Raw genomic sequence first — 13,101 nt, 5'->3', positions numbered from 1 at the left:
CACAAAATTACTCTTCTCCTTTAAATTCTTACATCCTTGAGGAATTTCTTAAGACTCGTAAAATTTGTTACAAAAGCCTCACAAGATTCTAAAAATACACAAACAAATGAATGACAATAAGACAAAATGTATATTTATTTAATACTATCTGAAAGTAGTTTTTTTTCCTTTTCTAACTGGGATGCTACATATTTTTTTCTTTTCGTATTTTCGCTAGCTTATACCTCCAAAATGAAACATTTTTACTTGAATATACCCCTAATTTAGTATGAATACTACCAATTTAAGTTTTGTGATGTTATTCGTACATAAATAGGTTGTAACTTGTGTTACTTAGTATGTGGCGGTAATATAACTCCTTACATTGCAAAAGAGGGGTTTTAATCCTGAAGATGGAAAGATGTCATAGCTGTCTTGTGTGTTAGCTAATTGGGTTCGAAATTGAAAAGTAAACTGAATTCAGTATGTACTAGCATCAGTTACCGACTTCACTGGGTTAAATTAATAATAATAAAAAAAATAGTAATATGTTCCGTTAGTGAGTCACTTTTTATGACTACTAAAGAGCTCTTTGATATCGGTAATTTTCGATCATTTTTATATACCCTTGTCTCTTCCCCATGTTGCGGGGCACGGCATCAGTCACAGCGACCCCGAAAACTATGAATTCGAAACTGATATTGGTCATTTCGAACATTTTTATATATATTCCTCCTCCCCAAGTTGCGGGGAGGAATTCGGATTTAACGGCATCAAAAGTGTAACTGTTCATCCCAATGACCACGAAAACTATGAATTGGAAATTAATATCGGTCATTATCGACCATTTTTAAATGCATCTTCTCTCTCCACCTTTAAGTCACAACGTCAAAGTGATATGACAAAAATTCTCAGGTTTAAACTTCATTTAGGTTGTAAATTTGATCGAGATCGGTCAGTTCTTTCAAGAGTGATGAAGTCATAAATACAGTCACTTTCTTCTATACATATACCTTTCCACGTCCTCTACGTTGCACTGTCAAAGTTAAATGACAAAAATTATCTCACCTCCGAACGTCATCCATGTTGAAAATTTATCGAGATTGGTTGGATGATTCAAGAGTTAAGTTTTATTTATTTTTGTATATAAATATTCCCCTTCCCTCCCTAGGTTCTACCGTCAAAGTGAATATATATATATATATATATATATATATAAAACTTTCCAGCCCCGAACCTCATCTATGCTGAAAATTTGATCGAGATCGTTCGGGTGGTTCAAGAGGTATTAAATTTTATTTATTAGTATAGGTCTCTTCCCTCCCCGCCCCTAACTTCTACCGTTAAAGTGATATGATTTATTAAAAACCACCTCATGCATGAACCTCATCTATGTTGAAAGTTTGGTTAAGATCGGTTGTGTGGTTTAAGCGTGATGAAGTCACAAAGACAGTCACTTTTAATTTTACTTTTCTTTTTACATATATCTCCCCCTTCCCCTACCCTGTTTCACTGTAAAAGCGAAATGAAGAAAACATCCCAGGTCCGAACCTTATATATGTTGAAAGTTTAACTAAGTTGATCGAGATCGGTCTGGTGGTTCAAGAGTTAAGTTTCATTCATTTTCATTTATTTCCTCTCCTCCAACCCTAAGATCTACCCTCAAAGTGAAACGAAAAAAAAAAAAAAAAAACTTCTCAGGTTCAAAACTCAACTGTGTCAAAAATTTGATCGAGATCGATCAGGCAGTTCAAGAGATTAAGAGTCACAAACATAGACACTTTCAATTTTATAAGATAGACTAGCCTTTGGCCAGCTGGGGGCTTCGCCCCCACACCCCCGTGTTTGCTTGGCCTACGGCCTCGCATGTCATGTGTTCGTGCATTTATTCTTAATGTTTCCTTAAATCGGCCCAACATCCCCAGATCTCATATTTATCATCCTTTGCTCCTTAATACTCTGCTTAATAACTCACAGTTTATTTTTTTATAGCAACCTTTGTTTTGTCAACCACAATTTATCGACTTATTATATAATGAATGATGATGTTGGATTCTCATTTTCAGAGGTTTTTTTCTTATTTATAATTTTCAAAAAAGAAATCTGGGATTTTTGTTCGACCATAACTCTTGCATATTTGTAAGACAAAAGTCGATTCTTTTTCTTGTAACTTTGTAGTATTTCCACACCAACCCTGTGGTATCCTGCTACACGCATACTCCTTTGAATGGAAGCTTTTGCTTCGTCATGTCTTTCCTATACTAAAAAAACTGGAACGTAAGTGGTATTTGTGTCTGGGAAGGTTCGTATCATAGTGTGAAAATGAAGTTCAATATGATTTGTATTTGCACAGGCACCAAGGATTCTCCATAAAGAAGCTTAAAGGGATTTCTTTTTGTGTAGACTCTTATGTTACTATCAAGTATAAGTGAAAAGGAATTTTTGCAGCAGACATGTATCATACTTCGAAATGAAAGTCCAACGGTGTTGTTCCCTGGGTAATTCCATAGCTGTCACTCACTAAAAGGAACTATCGTAGAAGTTGTGGGTATACAACATTCTTTACAAAAGCGGTTTTTTCAGTTACTCTTTCAGAACCAGTAACATAACTGAATCCCTTGATCGGACACGTCCAAGTGCGACGTACAGTTGGCCGTGAGCGAATACGTCACTCAGAAGACGTCCCATATAAATAACATTGGAAGTAACATTGGAAAGATTTTTCAGTTCCCCATGAAACCACTTTACGGTTAGAAATTTTCATTTCTGATGATTCACTTACGTAAATCTAACAAAACGTACAAGCATACCGAATTTGAAGTTTTTATTCCAATTCTAAGTACCTAAAACATGAGATTATAGTTCCAGAAAAAGTCTCATTTAAATAACTTGGGGAAATTCTTCATCCCCTCTTTAGACCCCCTAAAAATTAAAAATATTCACTTTTGGCAATTTTCCTGTGGGTTTGTCTCAAAAGGCTATAATCATGTCAAATTTAATCATTGTAGCCCTGCAGGAAGTGCTCAATAATTTGAGGGTGTAAAAGGTGTCAAATATAAATAACATTGAAAAGATTTTTCAGTTCCCTATAAAAACACTCTAAAGTTGGAATTTTTTACTTTTGGCAATTTTTCTGTCGGTTAGTCCTTGAAGGCTACAATCATGCCAAATTTCATCATTCTAATCTTGCCAGAAGTGCCTAAACATTTTGGGGTATAGAAGACGTCCCATATAAATAACATTGGAAAGATTTTTCAGTTCCCCATGAAACCACTTTACGGTTAGAAATTTTCATGTCTGATGATTCACTTGGGTAAAGCTAACAAAAACGTACAAGCATACCGAATTTGAAGTTTTTATTCCAATTCTAAGAACCTAAAACATGAGATTATAGGTCCAGAAAAAGTCTCATTTAAATAACATGGGGAAATTCTATATCCCGTCTTTAGACCCCCTAAAAATTAAAAATATTCACTTTTAGCAATTTTCCTGTGGGTTTGTCCCGAAAAGCTATAATCATGTCAAATTTAATCATTGTAGCCCTGCAGGAAGTGCTCAATAATTTGAGGGTGTAAAAGGTGTCCCATATAAATAACATTGAAAAGATTTTTCAGTTCCCTATAAAAACACTCTAAAGTTGGAATTTTTTACTTTTGGCAATTTTTCTGTCGGTTAGTCCGGGAAGGCTACAATCATGCCAAATTTCATCATTCTAATCTTGCCGGAAGTGTCTAAACATTTTGGGGTATAGAAGACGTCCCATATAAATAACATTGGAAAGATTTTTCAGTTCCCCATAAAACCACTTTACGTTTAGAAATTTTTATTTGTGATGATTCAGTTAAGTAAAGCTAAGGAAAACGTACAAGCACGCCGAATTTGAAGTTTTTATTCCAATTCTAAGTACCTAAAACATGAAATTATAGGTCCAGAAAAAGTCTCATTTAAATAACATGGGGAAATTCTTCATCCCCTTTTTAGACCCCCTACAAATTAAAAATATTCACTTTTGGCAATTTTCCTGTGGGTTTGTCTCGAAAAGCTATAATCATGTCAAATTTAATCATTGTAGCCCTGCAGGAAGTGCTCAATAATTTGAGGGTGTAAAAGGTGTCCCATATAAATAACATTGGAAAGATTTTTCAGTTCCCTATAAAACCACTCTAAAGTTGGAATTTTTTACTTTTGGCAATTTTTCTGTCGGTTAGTCCGGGAAGGCTACAATCATGCCAAATTTCATCATTCTAATCTTGCCGGAAGTGTCTAAACATTTTGGGGTATAGAAGACGTCCCATATAAATAACATTGGAAAGATTTTTCAGTTCCCCATAAAACCACTTTACGTTTAGAAATTTTTATTTGTGATGATTCACTTAGGTAAAGCTAACAAAAACGTACAAGCATACCGAATTTGAAGTTTTTATTCCAATTCTAAGTACCTAAAACATGAGATTATAGGTCCAGAAAAAGTCTCATTTAAATAACATGGGAAAATTCTTCATCCCCTCTTTAGACCCCCTAAAAATTAAAAATATTCACTTTTGGCAATTTTCCTGTGGGTTTGTCCCGAAGAGCTATAATCATGTCAAATTTAATCATTGTAGCCCTGCAGGAAGTGCTCAATAATTTGAGGGTGTAAAAGGTGTCCCATATAAATAACATTGGAAAGATTTTTCAGTTCCCTATAAAACCACTCTAAAGTTGGAATTTTTTACTTTTGGCAATTTTTCTGTCGGTTAGTCCTTGAAGGCTACAATCATGCCAAATTTCATCATTCTAATCTTGCCGGAAGTGTCTAAACATTTTGGGGTATAGAAGACGTCCCATATAAATAACATTGGAAAGATTTTTCAGTTCCCCATAAAACCACTTTACGGTTAGAAATTTTTATTTGTGATGATTCACTTAGGTAAAGCTAACAAAAACGTACAAGCATACCGAATTTGAAGTTTTTATTCCAATTCTAAGTACCTAAAACATGAGATTATAGGTCCAGAAAAAGTCTCATTTAAATAACATGGGAAAATTCTTCATCCCCTCTTTAGACCCCCTAAAAATTAAAAATATTCAATTTTGGCAATTTTCCTGTGGGTTTTTCCCGAAAAGCTATAATCATGTCAAATTTAATCATTGTAGCCCTGCAGGAAGTGCTCAATAATTTGAGGGTGTAAAAGGTGTCCCATATAAATAACATGGGAAAGATTTTTCAGTTCCCTATAAAACCACTCTAAGGTCGGAACTTTTTACTTTTACTGATTTACTTAGGTAGTGCTAACGAAAATGTGTAAGCATACCGAATTTCAAGTTTCTATTCCAATTCTAAGTACCTAAAACATGAGATTATAAGTCCAAAAAAAGGTCCATTTAAATAACATGGGGAAATTTTTCATCCCCTCTTTAGACCCCCTAAAAATTAAAAATATTCACTTTTGACAATTTTCCTGTGGATTAGTTCCGGAAAGCTACAATCATGCCAAATTTAATCATTGTAGCCCTACAGGAAGTGCTCAATAATTTATGTCAGCTCATGTAGTTTTGGGACATTTCAAAGAAGTTCGAGTTGAAAAAAAAAAAAAAAAAAGAACTTGAAAACTCTCGATCAGCTGATTAGATAAATAAACTTGTATATGGAAACATTGGCTCTGTAGGTCAATGTCATGGTTCTGATATTCGTTTGTTCGAAGTGACTAAAACGCCATCTATCTTTTGTATTCTACCCGTACCTATTACGTTTTCTTTAGATTGAAACATGAGGTAAGCAGGGGTAGGAGCTTAGAAATTGTGTCCGTTAAATTGATAACTAGTTAAATGTGATTTCGGAATAGTGTTTAGATAATAATGCTCCTACACAGAAAGTAGCCGGATTAATTAAGTGTAAATGTATGTAAGTGCCATTGATATGCAGCTCGTCAGGAAATTGTAAGTACAAAATTTTAATCTATTTTTTTTTCTTTCCATTTCGGCCCAACTGTTACAACTTTTTGGTGAGTGTATGTCTATGGTCACTAATTTAATATATATTGTTATATTTGGGGATTAAATTTAATTTGTGTAGATATTTGATATATGAAACCTGTCAAAAGTACAACCAGTAAAATTAATTTAGAATATAAAGTAGTGGAATGCGAATGTATAAAAATTTCCGGACTACTATTCAAATTGGGAAAGGGTTCAAGTTAATATTGAGCAATGTTGTTTTGTGTTAGCGCAGTTATATTGTTATTGTTGAATTTATTTAAATGTTGAAGAAATTATACAATAAATTGTTCGAGTTGAAGTATATTTATAATTTTCACAAAAAGGATTACTTGCCCAACCTACTCCGCATTAAGGGGAATCCTAAAATACCCTTTCATAGGTAGTGGATTACTTGGTAACAAGACTGCCGCTACATATAAATATAAATTACCTCATGTTTCAATCTCGGAACTTAAACCTTAATGCGTGAGGGAAATAAAAAGTGGATTTCGAATCTGGGTGTGATTAAAAACAAGAAAAACGAAAATAAAATTTGTATTAGTCTACTATTTGTAAGCTGGATAAAAGGAAAGAAATTAATTTCATTAAGTATATAAATCTTTCGGTTATTGGTACCATTAGAAAAAAAAAAAATGAGTCATTGGCAAGCGGCATATGAAGCTAGGGGTAGTATGTTACGTAATAACAGAGTCGCAGTAGCTGACCCTCCCCTTATTTCATTTGACGATGAGATAGAAGGTCGTAGGTGTGAAGGGCAGGAAAATCAGAGAGGGGGGAATTTCTTGTCGTTCCCACATGCACCTGTTCATGAAAATAGACAAGCAGTGTTGCGAGCTCCCATAACCTGTAACTTTCAAAAACAATTTTCGCAAAGTATTTTTAATTCTTTAGAAAAGCAAATATATGATATACCGGTAATAGATGGAACAGATGGTATGTTAGTATGTCATTTTCTTTTGAAACTTGATATGTTAATAGTAAAGGAAATTGCTCCCGTAGAGGCGATTTTAGTATCGAGTTTACAGAGGTGTAGGAAGCAAGCTTATGAAGAGTTACAGCGCTTGTTAACAATAACTACAGATTGGGGTCATATTTGTCATTCATTATTATTAAAATTTGTCACACCCTTGATTAATACGGAATTTATGAAGGTATCATTATATAGAGTAATGCAAGAAAATGAAAATTTATTAAACTTTTTACAAGAGAAATTAAGTACATTAAATGTTTTAGAAATTAACATGCCTGAAGATGAAATTTGTAAATTAATAAGTAATTTAGTTACTCCCGAAATTCGTAACCTGTTGTTGATACTTAGTGTTCCAAAAACGGTAAATGAATATGTAGATTTTGCGGAAAGTTATGAAATTAATGACAAATATAAACAAGATTATAAAAATGTAGTTAAAAGTGAAAAGGTTTGTTTACCACGGGTAAAAACTCCTCTTAGAAGTGCCAGGACAAATTATTTGCCATCACCTATTAATAGACAGAATAGACTGAGTTATCAAAATTTAAATGAAAATAAAACCGGAGTTCATAGTGCGTACTCTCATAGTGCAAGGGAAGATCATGGAAGCTTATTACAATTGCCCATCAGTATATGCCATACTTTATATCCCTGTATAATAGATACTGGCTCGACTCTATGCTTAATTGAAAACAGTGTTTTAGAAGAAATCCGTACGAAATGCAAGCCTAAAATAAAACAAGTAAACTATTCTGTGACCATCATGCAAGGGAATGAGTTGTTAGTGCGTGAGTTGGTGCAACTTATTTTCTTTATTCACGGTGTCCGTTTTACGGCGTGGTTTGGAGTTGTTAACCATCCAAAATTAAAATTATTATTGGGTTTAGACTTTTTACGGGATAATTACGCCCATATAAATATAAACGCTCGAGAACTTCTTTTTGAGAAATTGAAAATGCAAGTAAAGTTACAACCTTTTGAGAATAACCCAGTTGGTATGAACAGTGATCTGTGCGCTTTCCAATATCATTTCAGGCCTACTCGGAGAGATCCCAGACACCTTGGCGCCAGAGTTTGTGATCGATTCGAGGGGACTAGGTCTGAAGGTGCAGCTTTACAATATGGTGGCAGTTCTTATTCCTGTAACCTGACATCACCAACCCAAACCAGCAAGGCTAAGCAGTTTCCAAGGAGGCCTCGACGTTATGGCAACCAGACCAAGCAGACAACCAGTGGCGTAGGCGAATCCAGGAGTAGGGCGGAGAACCGTACTAAGGCAAAGACCAAGGAGACAGTTGCACTTGAGAATACTGATACTGCTGTTTATGAAGATGTTCCACCTGGCACTAGAATCTTTAATCCATTATATAAGGAGGCAGATAAAGAGGGAGATGGAGAAGAAGCATTAAAAGGTAGTGTAAATTTTGAAAATATTTATGATGAAAATTTGATACCGTATGTTAAACAATTACTTAATGATTACAAAGAAGTAATAACCGATAAGTTAGGGCATGTTCGTGATTATTTATATGAAATTCAATTAACAGATCCTTCACCAAGCATTACTCAACCATATATGATTCCTAAATATAAAATGAAAGAACTTGATTTGTTTTTAGATAAATTAATAGAACAGGGTGTTATTGAAGAAATAAATAGTAGCCCATACATTTCACCCTGTTTCCTCGTTACTAATCGAGATCAATCCAAGAGATTAGTGATCAATTATGGTCAAATTAATTCTAAATTGTTATTGACTGGATTTCCGAGTCCGAACTTAGAATCTATTATATCTAATATAGGTAAACACCATCTGTATACATTAATTGATGTCCGATCCGCATTTCATCAATTGGAGATTAAACCTGAGTGTAGGAATATAACAGCATTTGCTACACCAAATAGATTATTACAGTATTGTCGCCTACCGATGGGGATGGCAGTTTCACCATTCGTTTTGTCCAGTTTAATGCATAAGATCTTTCGTGATATAGAAGGGGATTATTTGGATATTTACTGTGATGATTTAATAATTCACTCGGATAGTGTAGAAAAACATAAAGAAATTTTAGAAAAAGTGTTAAAAAGGTTGAAAGATTGGGGGATTACTATTAGTCCACATAAAGCTCAGTTTATGAAATCAAAAGTGAAAATATTAGGATATGAATTCTCTAATGGTCAAATGAGAATAGATGATGAGAGAGTAAGAGCGATTAAAGAAATACCCAGACCGAAAAATAAACGTGCCTTAAACAGAATGTTGGGATTTCTTAATTATTATCTTAGATATGTAAAAGATTATTCAGAACTTTTGAGTCCATTATATGCTATGAGATCACCTACGGTTCCATTTATCTGGGGGAAGGAGGAAGATGATTTATTGGAGAAAATTAAGGAAGCTATTATTAATCATATTGTTCTTAAAGTGCCAGATATGAATGCGCCCTTCGTTATACATGTCGATGCTTCCACCAAAAATTATGGTGCTATATTAAGCCAGTACGATGGTGATGGAAAACTTAGACCTGTTTACTTTTTGAGTAAACGAGTTCCTCCATCAGATTGGTCGAAAAGCGTTTTTGATCTTGAACTTTCTAGTTTAGTTCATGCGCTTGATAAATTTGACATGTATCTTCATAAGAAATTCACAATTTATTGTGATAATTCAGCCTTGACGTGGATACTTAAAAATCATAAACGTCAAAGAAAATACGGCTCTCTTATTGAAAAGGTGAGTCGATATCAATTTGATATTATTCACTTGCGGAGTGAGCGCAATATGGCAGATTTTCTAACTAGGATGCATAATTATATCGATTATACACCTCCTTCATCAGATATAGTGGAAATTGATAAGGTGGATGATAAAGAAGTACACTTGAATTTTGTTAATTTCTGGAATAATCCTTTCTTTCATAAGCCATTAGGAGATCATCAACGAGAGGACCCTAGTTTAAATACTATAATACAAGAATTAGAAAGGGGACAGGTAAAGGAACCTTATGTTCTTAAAAATGGTATCCTTCTGAAGAAAACTAAAGGTAAACAATATGGAGGTTTAAGAGCTGTTGTACCAGAGTCTCTTAAGTATAGTGTGATTAAATTTCATCATCAAGACCCTGTAGGTGGAGGACATAGTGGGGTCCAACGAACGATAGCAAAAGTAGCTATACGTTATACTTTTCCTAATTTATTCCAAGAAATTAGAGATTTTGTTCAGAGATGTACGACTTGTCAGCTATGTAGGGATAGGAATAGACTTCCTTATGGTACCTACTATACTCAGAAAGAGAAATATCCTAATAATTCTCTATTTTTAGATGTAATGGGGCCTTGGCCTATCAGTAATGGGTTTAAATATGTATTAGTCTTAACCGATGGTTTTTCTAGATTTGTCATTATCGAACCTCTTAGGAATTTGAATTCAAAGTCTATATGTTTGAAACTAGATAAAATATTTTATTCTTACGGATTTCCAAATAAGGTGATTCATGACAATGCTGGATATTTGCAAAGCGATTATTTCAAACATTATCTATTTAGTTTAGGCATTAAAAACATTTGTACTACTCCTTATTCCATGTCAAGCAATTTAACAGAAAGACAAAATAAAAATATAAAATTAATTTTGAAAACCTATATTTATAAAAATCAAACTAAGTGGTCTAAGTATATTTATCAAGTCCAGTACACATTAAATAGTAGTGAAAATTCTGTAACTCGTAAAACTCCAAGTGAGGTATACTTAGGAAGAAAGATGTTTAATCCTTTAGATGTAAACTGGATTTTAGATCTAGGAATTCTTGAAAGTACTCCAGATAAAGCTGAGATGAGTAAAACTATTGTAGATAATATTGAATTGGCCTGGAAAAGGAAAGAGAAATTGTATTCTAGAAAACATAGAGATATAGATTTACCTATTGGAGAAAAAGTATTGGTTAAGAAAGTAACTAAATCTTCTTTGGAAAAACGTTATCAACCTAAATTAGATAGCCAATATCAGGGTCCGTTCGAAATTATGAGCTATCCAACAAAGAACACAGTGTGGTTACAACTTGTAGCTGATAAGAAAGTAAAGATTAAACGTCATGTCAGTTTCATAAAGAAATTTTATCCAGCAAGAGAAAATAATAATGAAAATAATAATGGAAATTAAGAAAATATGTACAGATTCTGTAAGAATTGTAATCCACTTCACTATTAATATATGTTATGTGTTATATATATTTGTGTACTGTGCTCTGTTGTACAATTCTGCAGGTTCGGAATTGGGTGTTTCTGGCCAGGGCTGTGTTCGCTGTGTTTGCTGTGTTTGTCCGAGAGAACCTTCCCATAGAAGAATGGATCTAAATCAGGACCATCAGATGGATAGGCAAGAACAATACCGTCATCAATCCTGTTATCTTTCTGCAGTAATGGTGCGTGCTTCGTCGATTGGACAATGAACTAAAAGGAGCTCCGAAACAACTAACGATTTGTTTGTGAAGAATTTCCATCGGTGAGTTCGTTCCATTATTCTTTACTGCATGCCGTGCATGGAAGATGAACTTACTTCGAAATGTTAAATAACAGTTTGTTTAATTAAATCACCCGGAGAGGGGGGAAATTTAATATGGGACATTTCAAAGAAGTTCGAGTTGAAAAAAAAAAAAAAAAAAAAAGAACTTGAAAACTCTCGATCAGCTGATTAGATAAATAAACTTGTATATGGAAACATTGGCTCTGTAGGTCAATGTCATGGTTCTGATATTCGTTTGTTCGAAGTGACTAAAACGCCATCTATCTTTTGTATTCTACCCGTACCTATTACGTTTTCTTTAGATTGAAACATGAGGTAAGCAGGGGTAGGAGCTTAGAAATTGTGTCCGTTAAATTGATAACTAGTTAAATGTGATTTCGGAATAGTGTTTAGATAATAATGCTCCTACACAGAAAGTAGCCGGATTAATTAAGTGTAAATGTATGTAAGTGCCATTGATATGCAGCTCGTCAGGAAATTGTAAGTACAAAATTTTAATCTATTTTTTTTTCTTTCCATTTCGGCCCAACTGTTACAACTTTTTGGTGAGTGTATGTCTATGGTCACTAATTTAATATATATTGTTATATTTGGGGATTAAATTTAATTTGTGTAGATATTTGATATATGAAACCTGTCAAAAGTACAACCAGTAAAATTAATTTAGAATATAAAGTAGTGGAATGCGAATGTATAAAAATTTCCGGACTACTATTCAAATTGGGAAAGGGTTCAAGTTAATATTGAGCAATGTTGTTTTGTGTTAGCGCAGTTATATTGTTATTGTTGAATTTATTTAAATGTTGAAGAAATTATACAATAAATTGTTCGAGTTGAAGTATATTTATAATTTTCACAAAAAGGATTACTTGCCCAACCTACTCCGCATTAAGGGGAATCCTAAAATACCCTTTCATAGGTAGTGGATTACTTGGTAACAAGACTGCCGCTACAGTTTTATATATAGTTAGGATTTGTCTAGTTGGGGGCTCCGCCCCCAGACCTCCGCTCTTGCTCAGCTTACGGCCTCGTACCTCTTAAACCCACAATTCTATCGAATTTCAAGTTTCTTTTCCTATTTCAAACTATCTAAAAGATAAGATTTTGGTTCCCAACAAAACGTCGATTTAAATAACATGCGAATTACTTCATACCTCTTTAGACCCTCTAAATTAGAAATATTCACGTTTGGCAATTTTCCTATCGGTTAGTTCCGGAAGGCTACAATCACGTGAAATTTCATTATTATAATCCCGCCGGAAGTGCCCAAACATTTTTGGACGTAGAAGAAGTATCATATAAATAACATGGAAAAGATTTTTCAGTTCCCCATAAAACCACTCTAAAGTTGAAAATTTTTATTTTCACTGATTTGCTTAGGTATAACGCTAACGAAAACGTACAAGCATACTGAATTTCAAGTTTGTATTCCAATTCCAAGTACCTAAAATATATTATATGTATAGGTAAAAAAATCCCTTTCAGATAACATGTTGATTTTTTTTTAATCTCAACTTTAGACCCCCTCAAAACCAAAAATATTCACTTTGGGCAATTTTTCTGTTGCCTAGTCACGAAAAGCTAAAAGCATGTCAAATTTAATCATTATGGGCCTTATGTAGGGTCTTTCTGACGCGTGATTAGTGTCATACTA

The 13,101-nt window shown here is 33.8% G+C and overlaps 1 protein-coding gene across 1 annotated transcript in view; it reads right to left on the bottom strand.

The window, feature by feature from the left end:
• The window catches only part of LOC145673857 (uncharacterized), a 57,897-nt gene that overhangs the window by 25,918 nt on the left and 18,878 nt on the right, over window positions 1-13,101 (bottom strand). The gene's annotated exons all lie outside the window — the stretch shown is intronic.

This window comes from Thermobia domestica, chromosome 17 (genome assembly GCF_964235325.1).
Source record: "Thermobia domestica chromosome 17, izTheDome1.hap1.1, whole genome shotgun sequence".
In the NCBI taxonomy this organism is placed as follows: domain Eukaryota; kingdom Metazoa; phylum Arthropoda; class Insecta; order Zygentoma; family Lepismatidae; genus Thermobia; species Thermobia domestica.
Note: the sequence above shows the minus strand (reverse complement) of the source record. Positions and strands in the feature narration are given on the sequence as shown.